The sequence below is a fragment of the Clytia hemisphaerica genome, unplaced genomic scaffold (genome assembly GCF_902728285.1).
Source record: "Clytia hemisphaerica strain Z4C2 unplaced genomic scaffold, Clytia hemisphaerica genome assembly, whole genome shotgun sequence".
NCBI classification, from domain to species: Eukaryota; Metazoa; Cnidaria; class Hydrozoa; order Leptothecata; family Clytiidae; genus Clytia; species Clytia hemisphaerica.
Genome location: NW_027103562.1, coordinates 1,432,818 through 1,445,382, shown reverse-complemented (window position 1 = coordinate 1,445,382; position 12,565 = coordinate 1,432,818). Strand labels below are relative to the sequence as shown.

Genomic DNA, 12,565 nt, shown 5'->3' with positions numbered 1-12,565 from the left:
AATTTTTTTTGTGCGTTTCTTGAGACCTATGTGCCAAATTGCGCCATTCCGACACGGAACTTCCGTAGCAAATTGCTTTCAAACCAAGAAAGTCCGGAATTTCCGTTACTGTATAACCTAAAAAAATCATGGAATTCCAATACTTTAATGCAAAATTAAGTAAAATTCATGGAATTCTGATACTTTCTCTTTAAAGTTTGCCCGGAATTCCGTGCCAAAATTTATTTTAAAAATTTATGTCATCCATTTAGGGTAATGTTTTTTTCTGGAATGGCCCATTTCAGCAACATGCCATTTTTTTCAAGGTTAGGCCTTTTTTTGAGCGAATTTCCACATACTAAAAATGTTAGTCATTTTAGCCATATTATTAATTTTTTAAATATTTAAGTTTTGTAATGTATTGATAATGGATCTTTTGATACTAAAATATAGATAGATAGATAGATAGATAGATAGATAAATGGATAGATAAAACTGCCTCTGCTCGAAAATGAAAATGCTCTAAAGTAAAGGTGGGAAATTTTCAATAGGAGTTTTCAATTCTAGTGGTGTTAACCCTGGAACTAGCATCCAGAGACTTAACTTTCAGCCATAAAGACTTTAAAAGCATCAGGGCTTATGTCTATATATCCTGATTTAGAAGGAGGATATGTCAATCAAATATTTAGTGTTGGATAGAAAAACTTGTTTTTCTAGATTTTTTTATCTCTTTCTGGGTGTATGTAAATCAGCCATATCTTGAGATTACGTTAACCTTAACACATCAACCAGCATCAACTCTGGAACTTTGATTTATTGGAATGACCTGAATCTGAAAAGTGCGCGATCATGTGCGATCATGTGCGATTGTCTGAATCTATGGCCAATCTCTTTAAAATATAAATATGAATTTTCCATGGAAATTGCATCTTCGTTTGTGTGGCCTATTCCTGGGTAATGAGAATTTACAATTTGATCAGTTATAAATAGATGTTGGCCATATAGTGACATAGAGTGGGGAAAATCCGATTGTTTTATTTTCCCTAATCTGAGCCTAGATATGCTTAAGGTGACAGTTACATGAAAATATGCCATGCTACAATCTGACAGAAGGAATATTCGTCTCTTAAAATATTTAGATATTAGAAATTAGATATACAGATAAACAGATTCAATTTCAGAATTTTCATTATATTAATATATATTAATAAAAAAATGATTGACGATACACATAAGTCATGAAACTACTAGTGCGAAAAAAAAACTGTAGTTTTTTCTGTTTATCATCTATATAGTATAGTAAAATTAAATTGATTATCAACAAAATTGAGCAGACAAATCACAAATTTTTAGATAAGTACCGCAAATATTTTTATTTGTAAAAATACATATAAAGGCATTGGAATTTGTATTATGCCAGCAGAAACTTACCAAGCAAAACTTCTTGATATCCTTCAGTTACCACAGTTTGAAAAGGTGATCCCATTTCGAAAAAATGCAAAACATCCTGTTTTCAAGGAGCAAGAAGAGTGACTGAGTATTTGAAAAATCTTCAAGACTCTGGAAAAATTACTGAAGAGTTGTATAAGAAACTAAAACCTTGTGGGAGTCAAGCCCTACGGATATATGGTTTAGCTAAAATACATAAAGATAATGTACCTGTGCGACCTGTCTTATCGATGCCCGGTTCAGCGTACCATAAGATTGCTTGTCAAGTTGCTGATTGGTTGAAAGTAGTACCGTAATGTAACATAAATTCTTCAACGAAAGAGATATCAGATAGTTTGAAAGATATCGAACTTGATGACGAAGATGTTATTGTTAGTTTTGATGTTAAAGTCGCTTTATACCAATGTCCCTGTGAGAGAAGCAATCGAAGATTGCACAAATCTTCTTTTTTCTGGGAAACACCCAACTCCACCTGTGGACAGAGAGACGTTCCAAAGTATGTTGGAAATGTGCAGTTGCGACGTATTGATATGGACGCATGATGGTTATTACTGCCAAGTCGAGGGTCTTGCGATTAGCCAAATTCTGGAGCCGCTCGCTGCGCTGCCGTGCGCAGCTTGTAGGGACAAAAACTACTTTCGCTTTCGTTTTTAGGCGGCATTCGCAGATATTTGGTCAGAAAACAGTGAGACTCCCTTTCTTTTTACCAGCAAAAAATAGGAAAATAAGATTGGATTTATGTTGGAACTTAAATTGGATTTCAAGAAAAAGCCTCTTCCAAACACGAAACGTTTATAATCACTCATAGTTTGGGGGAATTTTCAATTATCCTGGCCTCAGTCTTTAGCCTATAGCCTATGCACTTTTTGTACTGTATATGCTTTATTTGGGCTATTACTTTTCGTAAACAGACTTTTTCTGCTCACTTTGGGCCTCAGTTGAGTATGATAGGTAGATTTTGGGTTGGGAAATAGGTAAAAAGTAAAATTATACATAAACATGTTTGAGTGTTTGAGAGTATTACTATTTTGACTTGACTTCATGTTATGTTTTTCTTATCTTTACGACCACAAAATTATCCAACAGAATAAAATAAACTATTTTCAAGCATAAAAATGTTTGGCTGAAGCAAATTTTGTACAAATTTTTATATTTAATGATAAAGTAAAAACATCTCAAATTTTTTTTTTTATAATCCTTTGTGACAATACTTTTTCTGTTGGGAAGTTGGAAGCTTTTCCACCGAACAGAATTTAGCACTGATAACTAATAATCCAAATAAAAAAATAGTTTCAGACAGTGCTTTAGGCATCACAACTTTGCCCGAAAATGTAATGACTACAAAGTGGATTTGTACCGTCAAGGGCTCTAACTTGGGACAGTCTGACAAAACCAGGGACAGCAATTCGGCAATCATTTTACCGAACCTCCAAACTCATTTAATTAACATAGTCGCAAATCATAGAAAACAAACTTGTTGTCAACAGAGATTGTCAACAGTGAAAATACAGTCCAGAAAGTCAACCATCCCAAGTTAGAGCCGATGACGGTATGCCGGATATCCAAAACAATAACAATCCTTTATATGATATACACAGTCATGTCCATGTCGTAACATACTTTCAATTTTTTGCGGTACCTCCAAAATTTCAGAATTTTTGGGCACTTTCTTCGGATTCGCTTATCATTTTCTTTTCCTGGATCCAATCAAAACCTGCACGTAAAATGTACCCCAAAATCAGTCACTTTTATAACATTATAACTCGGTCTTTGACGACTGGGAAGATTCGACGACAAAATTTTGAGAGTTAAAGTAAAGTTTATCCTTCAGCGCAGTCAGTGATGAATCCGATCTGACCGATGGTGTCTTTTCAGCCATTTTTTAGATGAATAAAATGAATCATGAAATTTTTGTTATCTAAAGGGATGGGTGAAACTATGTTTGAACTATGAGCCTATATCTTGGATATTTCTCTCATATCAAAACTGTTCAATGCGATCGAAAAAATCTTTCCCAGCTGAATTCCATGATAGGGAATGTTTGTGAAGCTATTATAGTCATTGTTTGCACCAATATAAAGTTACTTCTGCAAGTTAGTAGTCTCCATCAACAGCTTTCGAAAGCAGCGAAATCGACGAAACTACTTGAGTGAAGTTTGTAAACAAAAAAGCAAGTTTCACACATTTATTATGTTCAAAAAGTATTGTCTTTTATTCCAATGTATGATAGAAGTCTATTCCAATACATTTGATGTTGGCTCCAAGTAGTATTCTTCTTCTTTCTTCCCAAGAATCACCAAATCTACTCAAAAAGCACTGTTTTGCATTTCTTCCCCAGCCAAAAATGTAAACAAAATGGCTTCCGCCTCGATTTTTGTCCCGACACGCACATCAACTGCAGCGCAGCGAGCGGCTCCAGAATTTGGCTAATGGGGAGTCCACCTGCCCCTATGGTGGCCAACGCCTGGTTAAGCAAATTTGATCCGAACATCAAAGGCGATGCAGTTCTTTATGCTCGTTATATGGATGATATCATTCGCAACATCAAACCTCGAATAATTGACATGAAAATGCAGGAAATAAATAACTATCACCCATCATTACAATTTACTATTGAAACAGAATCGGAGAAATCATTACCTTTTCTAGACATGAAGCTGCTGCGTGATAGAAACAAGTTATCGTCAACATGGTATACAAAACCAAGAGACACTTGTTTGACGATGAATTACCATGCTATTGCACCCCAGAAATATAAGAGGTCAGTTGTATCAGGGTTGCTCCACAGAATCTTTATAGCTTGTAGCTGCTGGAAAAACTTTCACACAAGTTTGGAGAAAGCTAAAAAGATTTTGGAACCCACCATATTTTTACAACCAAATTATCACGAAAACAATCGACAAATTAATCGAGCCGGAACTGATTGTTGTTGACAACGCAGAAGAAGATAAAGAGCAAGTTAAGGGAAAACTTTTCATCCAGTACAGAGGAAAGGTTTCGGAAAAGTTTTCAGAGTCGTTGAAGCGAACTTGTCTTCAAGCTCAGAAAATTAAAATCTGTTCTTTCCTCTCTAAAAGCTGAAGTTGAAAAGCCTCTAAAAAGTCGATTGGTTTATCATATTGTTTGTCCAAGCTGCAACGCTTGCTATGTCGGCCAGAGTAGCCGTCATCTCGTCACTCGAATCAAGGAGCATTCAACATCACAGCCCGTGGGTGATGTGATTTGGAATTGTCAATGGAGAATGTATCAATTCTCTCGACAGCAAGAACAATAACGCAATTGTTGATTCGCGAAGCGTTAGCAATTAAATCGTTAAAGCCTCGACTTAATAGAAAGGACGAATTCCGTAGACGCACATTAACAATTAAACTATAATTATGACGTCACGTGAATTTGCATTATTGTAGCAATTTGATTTTCTTATCTATTTGCTAATTTTCATTTATCTGTTTGTAGTTTGATGTGAATACAGTATTCTGAAGTGAACTTGTTGTAGATGTTTTACCTCATTTTACTGGTTTTATATTTTTAGCTGATGAGGATTCGTATAGAATCGTAATATATTCTAAAATAAAACAAAATACATTGTTGGTTCCATGACTTGGATTTACTGATTTCCTCGATGTTTTTACCACAAAGATTGCTAAGACTTGAATTGCAACGACATGGTTGTTGGAAATTGTATTTGGACTACCGTACTTCCCGACGAAAAGTTCTTATGCACAACCTTCGTATCAAGTATCTTGAATCTTGTCGTAATGCTGAAATTATACCACGTTTTTCGTCCTTCAGGATCCGTTGTATCAGGGTTGGTCCACAGAATCTTTAGAGCTTGTAGCTGCTGGAAAAACTTTCACACAAGTTTGATTTTATACACTCATTTATTTTAGCATTGGAATATCATTTAAAATTATTCAAATAAGATAGCAGGCGTGAAAATTTGTCATCTTAAATTTCAATTGCACAAACAAATAGGAAATGAGGAAAAGAACAGGTTCATCAAAAAACAGTATGTGTTGTGAAAGCTTTTTTTGAAGTAAAAATATATGTACATTGTTGTCAAAACTAAATACAGTTAAAACAAAAGAAAGATAAAACAAAAATAGGTGTAAAAAAGGCCAGCTTTAAGTACAACCGATTAAACAAAAGATGAAGTGATAGTTTATGTAGAGAGAAAGTCTGAATGAATCAGCTCTTATTTTTTATCGTTTTGTCGACTTGATCTTATTTTAAGTTCAAAGGCTAGAGATTTGATTAGGAAATTTTTTATTTGTCACTTCCAGAAATTGCAATGTGAAAATAAGGGCTTGAAAATAAAGTTAAAAAAATTTCTAACATAAGAAGAGTTCTGTCATATCCTTAGTTTATGTCGTTCTATTTGGTATCGACGCCGACTTTAATACTGATAACACTGTTTTTAATGGCATCAAATGTAACCAGGAATGGCCCTTTAATTTGCAACAATCGGTTTATGAAAGAATTCTCATCGCCCAGACCAACTTCAATGATTTTTTAAAGTTCTCGTATGCGCTCGTTTGAAAAGAAAACTTTATATGCTTGGTTAGAAGAGGTATCCCGAAATATCAATGTAGCGTAAAAACTTTGATTATAATCTTCCGAGTTGAAGGTTGATTTATACGAATTACAGTGAGATTGACAATCATTGACTATTTCACACTTCTTGTTGCAGAGGGGACACAGTGATGAAGCTCCAAACTTAGCAACGCCGATGACTTTGGCAATAATTTTGACACTGGTCATACACTCAGTATCGACAGTTCCTTAAAGGGTTCGCATTCTTCAGCTACGAAAGTCTTATCTTTTGTTGTGTTTAAAAGACAACGATCTTTTGTTATATGAAGTGTGACGTTTTTAAGAATGTAAGTCTTACTTTCTTCGACTTTTTGAAGGTCTTCATCATACAAAGTTATCTTGACAGAAGAAGTTGCGTCTCTGAGTGTAGCTTCTGTTCTTTCGATTTTCCCCGCATAACCATAATGGGTTTCTGTCGGTCCTATTTCTGACACAAACGCTTTGATGGAGATGAGCTGACGATCACGAAGGCTGTTCAATTCACCAAGGCTAACAACTGCACTGCTTCCTAACTTTTGGTTGTATTCGAAGTTGAGGTCATCTGGGTTCATGGTTTCTATGTCTGGGTTGTGGATCATCAAGGTTCCGTTGTTACAGGGAGCTCGCTTTATCTTAATTGGACTCTTAGACGTTGCAGCATCTTCAAAGCGTCTTTTACGTTGATTTATTAGGCGAAAAGCACAATGCTTTCTTTGCAGCGTGTTGTGTTTGCAGTGTTATTTCGAAAAACGGCACGGAGTCTGTTCCTTTTGTTCTAATTGCTTGAACGTTGTGTACAAATCCAACGACTTCATCTGAAAGGTGAAATAAATTAGATTACTGCACTGACACTTCATTTATGAAAGTTGATTCCGACTAAACTAAAAGAAGGGCGGAGATTTGGATGATGAGCGTCACAAAATTCATTTGGAAGCAAGAAAATCATATTAGAATTTAATGATTCAATCGGTAAAAAAAACATTAAAAGTTCAAAACATAAACAATTCTCGAACATAACCTGTCATTAAAACACTTTTCAAAAAAAATTCAAAATTTCATTCTTTAACAAGTCAGCATCTAGATGTAGTTTAAAACAACAATGATTATAACTGTACCTTTGGTAGATGTGGTAGAATGTTCAGAACTTTGCTTTCCTGAAGACGAAGATGAAGGAGTAGCCATTATTGGTGTAGCTCACGTCTGTCTCCTAGTTCAACTTGTGAAGAATACTATGACCTCATGTTCTAAATTGTACATTTATACCTAAATGATTATCAGGGTGTTGAAACATGCAAAGTTTGTTTTAAAAATCATGTGGAAACAAAACATTCATCAAAACAGACATCGTGGGAGCCTCTTTCATTTTATTCGTCCTCAATTTAATCTAATTAATTAGATCTGGTCTTTAGAATATAATTGTGGATCTGCCATCCATCGAGTGTCGTCGTTGGTCCGCTAAAATATGATTGATAGATTTCTAAGTCTTACAGGTCTTTGAACACTAAATTAGGTCTTGGATGGCTAAATGCTTCCGCGCGGCAAAATAGGTAGGTCTTGGATAGGTAAATTTTGCGCTAAAAAAAATTTGGAACTCTTTGATCGCTTTCGGAAAATAAATTTGCTCTACCGACCCTCAAGAGCCGTCGGCTGAAAAATAGTGATGCGAGTGTTTTATGAGACGAGGGTTTTTCAAATGCTAAATTTAATGATAAGTCTTACTTACAAGTTAGTTTATCACTCATCTTTCTTTCGGATCTGAGAAACTACGAGACAAGACGAAAATGGGCAGACAGAAACTGTTAGATACTTTAGGCGTACAAACTTTCGCGAGCAGAAACTTTCGCGAGGACGAAAAATCGCGAAACTCATGACATTTACTTTCGCGAATTTAACGGAAAAATATTTTTCGCGAGCATAAACTTTCGCGAATCAAGACGTAAAACTGAAATTTTTCACATGAAAAAGTGGCCTAGAGGGTCAAATACTTCTTGGATTGGCTTGAAACATTTGTCCTTTAACTTACTAGTCTTTTAGCAGGCTAAAAAGTTACATTTTATTCAAAGTTTGAAGTTTTACAGATTTTCTATTTTGTCAAAAAATTTTCGCGAGCATAAACTTTCGCGAATAGCCCTTCCTAGAATTTTTAAAGTCATTTACTTTCGCGAAAAGGGCCATAAATCGCGAAAATCGTGAAAGTTTCTGCTCGCAAAAGTTTTTACGCCTAAAGTAGTTTGCTCAGTATTGAAGAAACCGAACAAAACCAAACAAAGAAACTTTTGTGACCGACAAAATATCGTGCAATCTTCATTCAAACCCCCGCTAGCCTAAAACGGGGATAAACTAGCTTGAACAACCCACAACCAAAATTGCCACGAATTTGAAAAAGTTTTCTGGAAAATAATCACTAGTAACTGGACAAATACTCTAAAAATGAACATCCCCCTTTTTAACCCAGTGACTCTCGAGGGACGGCGAACAAACGACGACTCTCGAAGGACGGCTTGCCAATATTTGAAAGACCAGATTAATTAGTTAGATTAAATTGAGGACGAATAAAATGAAAGAGAGGCTTCCACAATATTCCTCCCGACGACGACTCTCGAAGGGCGCTTCTCCGATCCACGACAACCTTCGAAATTTTCTAACTTTAAGAACTAGCAGAAACAGGACAGGTGTAGAATAAAAAAACATGGAAAAAGTTCCTTTTGAGATGAGTTTAAAGTTTTGAGCTTGAGACAAAAAGAAATTTAGTCACGATTTTATCATATATTTATTTTATAATCATCTCCTAGTAAGTTTTCCTTGATTGTGGCTTCTTTTTCTTGGGGGCTGTAAACCAAAGTTTCGCACCCAGAAGCCGAGGGCTGCATCGGAAGTATCATTTTGTTGGTGCTCATTGACCTGCATCAGAAACTCTTTGTAAGCTTTTTCTAAAAAAAGGGAAAACATTTGGTGGCATGAGGTCCCAGATACAAAAATACCTTCAAAAAGTTTTTCGTTGAGAAGTGAAAAGCGTTTTCAAAGAAGTCTCGCCGACTTCTCCGTTCATTTTATAAACGTACGATTCGCTCTAGCCAGTTTTTCAAGGCAAACTTAAAATTCCGTACATCATAAAAATAGTTACAGCACCGATAACGCTATACATAATTGCCTTTAGCCGTATCGTGGCCTTGTAAAAACTGGCTTGGTTAACCAGGCTAGCTCAATAGCTTCAGAGGTCGAGAAATTAGGAATTGGAAAAATGGAAAAGTTGCAGAATTTCGAGATAAACTTTCGCGAAAAAGTGAAACTTTCGCGAAGCTCCCTTATCCTATTAAAGTATTCCTGAGTTGAAAAGATTCTAATCAGGCGTGACATGAACAAAAGTTCTTTAATATTTTTACATTCAAGAAAGTCTTGCTGGGCTTTGCTAGAACCCCATGTGATTTTTTTCAGTTACTGCAATAAAAACGAAAAATCGGGGGGGGGGATTACGACTCACCGATGCATCTTCCAATTTTGTGCCCGCAAGACGACGCCTCCTTTGTACCTAATTAGAAAGTTTGAAATAAATTTTATGTACGTAATTTCCAAGTAGCGACATAATCTCAAATAATAACTACAGGTGTTGGGACTGTAATCATTGACAACAGACAATGACATACCGGGTGACCCACAAAAAAGATTACCTTAAGGGAAGAAATTACTACGAACAAGAAATTTTCGCAAATTAAGCTCTCCAAAATTGCGCGTTTCGCGGAAGAAATTACCACAAATTAAATAAAAATCAACCATTTCAAATATGCGCTTTGCAATAAAAAAGATCGAAACACTTTGACTACAGATCATTGTAAGCACTTTCTATCTCTGACGACTGAAAAATTGAATGAAATCAATTAATTTTCGCGAATTGCCTGCTCGATATTAATTTTGCCTAAGAAGATTTCGCGAATTATGGCCAAAGTCGCAGAAATTTCTACCTTTAAGTTAAGTGTTCGTTTGATGATCGTTCGTTTTGAGGTTGAAGTTTAAAAATTTCTGGTGTCAATATACAATTTCTTGTACTTTAATTTAAAATTTTAGCGAGACTAATTTTAGCGTTTGAGCGAGTTTTCCCTATTTTCGTTAAAATAAATCTCGCTAAAACATGCCGAATCGACAGATCTCTAAAATTTATCCACGCGAAATTTCTGGTTATATTGCCTTGATATATTTTTATCAACAGGAAGGGTTTCAGTGCAAAGAAATGCTAGAAAACGAACTCAGTCAATAATGTAATACGAGTATTCGCTAAAATTTATCCGCGCGAAATTTTTTGAAATCTTGATTCGCTAAAATAAATTAAAAAAAAATCAAGATTTTCACGACTCGCTAATATACGCTAAAATTAGTCTCGCTAAAATTTCTACGATTAAAGTACCTTAAGGGAACAATTTTTTGCGGTTCGCAGTTTAAGATTTAATATTTGCGGGAACTTAATTTTGCGGATTTCTCACTTGAAAGAAAATTAGAGCCGTACTGTGAATTATTCGACCTTTGTTTTTCGCATTTGAAAAATTTTGCGGGAATTTTATTTTACGGTTTGGGCCTAAATCAGCAAAAACCGCAAAATTTAGTTCTCTTAAGGTACATAGCATGTTTTTGCATCTTTCTCGAAATTGAAAACGTCTTAACGACGTTTAATAAGTAATTACCTAGATGAGTTTGAATCTCGAAGGAGAACTTAAAGTCTCATTTGGGAATTGGATAAGTGTATTTTGATGAGAAATACAATTAAAATGCTACGAAAAATCATTTAATGGTGGAAGGAGGGTGAACAAAAATGTCATTACTGCGGACAAGGCTTGTACATGAGAAATTGGAAAAAATCAGCGCCCGTTGTTTTTCCAGTGTCTATAATAATTCCATGTTTATATGAAATACGTACTATCTTTAGATTTAGTGGATAAGGCTTCAGATTCATGTGATGAAAGTACAACAAACAAGTTTTATATAATTTGACAGACTTTTTATGTCAGGTTATGAAGGCCCCCTCCCCCCAAATTGTAGGTCAACTAACCCCAAAAGGTAGGTTAAACATTTTCGTCAAAATATCTAACTTAGAACAATAAATATGGAAATGGACTATTTCCCCCCGTTTCCTTAGTTCATTAGGAATAAGAAAATACCCTATCATCATAACTTAATTCCAATAGATTTCGATTTAGAGAAGATTTTAAAAATGTCCCAATTCGGGTAGTATCCAATCAATTTCGATTCAGGTTTCCGTTGGAAAAAGTTAATTCAAGTTAAAATTTTATGTCTAGAAATAATAAGTAATATGTAACAGTATGCCCTGAAACAACTTTTCATGAAGTTGAACTATCGTTAAGGCTACAATGCTTAAAAATGAGAAACCTACATTCTCGGGGTTTACTACATTCTCGGGGTCAGATGCTGTACATACGAAATCAAAACTTTAAGCTGTATATTTTTACAATAAGCTAAGCAATTCAAAATTTTTTCCAAAGTTTCAATCTGTTACTTAAGTGCTGAAATGTCAAAAATTATTTAGAACTATTCAAGTTCTCCAATCATCTTCGTTGGTCTCCTCTAAGTCTGTCTGAAGAAAGAAAATTTAAATAAAAAGGTTATAATATTATGGCTGCTACTTTAGTCTGTTTACTGGATTAGCAAGTCAAGGAATCCTGATCTAACCTAAAAAAAAATTGTTCATTTGTCTTCAAGTCTAAGTGATCACAATTCTACTTAGCAAGAGTAGACTTATAATGAAAAAAACTTACTTTATTGTCAGAAAAATTAAAAAATCTTTCCAGTTATAAAACCATCAACCACAGTCACAAGATAATTCATTGTACCAGTATATTGCCAATAACGAGGGAAAAAGCAGAAAAGCCGCACAGTTCCATTTCAGGGTTTGAACATGAAAAACTATTTCAAAACAAAAGTTGACTCTTCAGAATGCAACTATGTTTCGTCCACCCAACCACCCTTTCACATTGTGTAAAATATCTAAAGAAAAGTAAAAAAAACAGGATTAGCCAACGGTATTTAATTATAAATAGTAATACGTTCAAGAATATAACACAAATGTACTCTTTTCTACCACAATATAAATACACTGTTAATCCTTACAATATGATATGATACTGTATCCCATCATTCCAAAGGAACTTTCACCACTTTATTTCCCCTACTTTACTTTAAAATCATCAGAATGTTACTTCTTAATGAAATGCATTTTTGTTGAAAATAATTAATATAGAGAATCAACTTTTTTATCCATATAAAACAAAAAATAGTTTTTATAAAACAATGTCCCAGAAGAATTAGCTTGGCTTTCTTCTCCTGTAAAAACAAACTGCCAGTTGATAAGAATTCAAAAAGAAAGAATTTTGTCTTTTATTTTCATTAGTATGGGAAATTCGAAGATTTTCATTTTGGCAAGACAAATTTAATTTTTTTTCTACTTACTTAAATCCTATTTGACCTGGGTGGAACAATGTGTAAGAAAATAACTTTTGTAAATGAGAAAATCTTTGCTGGCCACTTGAATTTGCATGATTGGAGCCTGATCTTGAGATAA

General features: G+C 34.7%; 1 long non-coding RNA gene across 1 annotated transcript; it reads right to left on the bottom strand.

The window, feature by feature from the left end:
• Positions 1–8,746: 8,746 nt before the first annotated feature.
• LOC136800594 (uncharacterized) lies at positions 8,747–11,846 on the bottom strand. The gene is made up of 3 exons (XR_010845729.1): positions 11,763–11,846; positions 9,482–9,529; positions 8,747–8,930 (listed from the first exon to the last, which is right to left on the bottom strand). It is a non-coding gene; the product is annotated as an uncharacterized lncRNA (long non-coding RNA).
• Between the last annotated feature and the right edge of the window lie 719 nt (positions 11,847–12,565).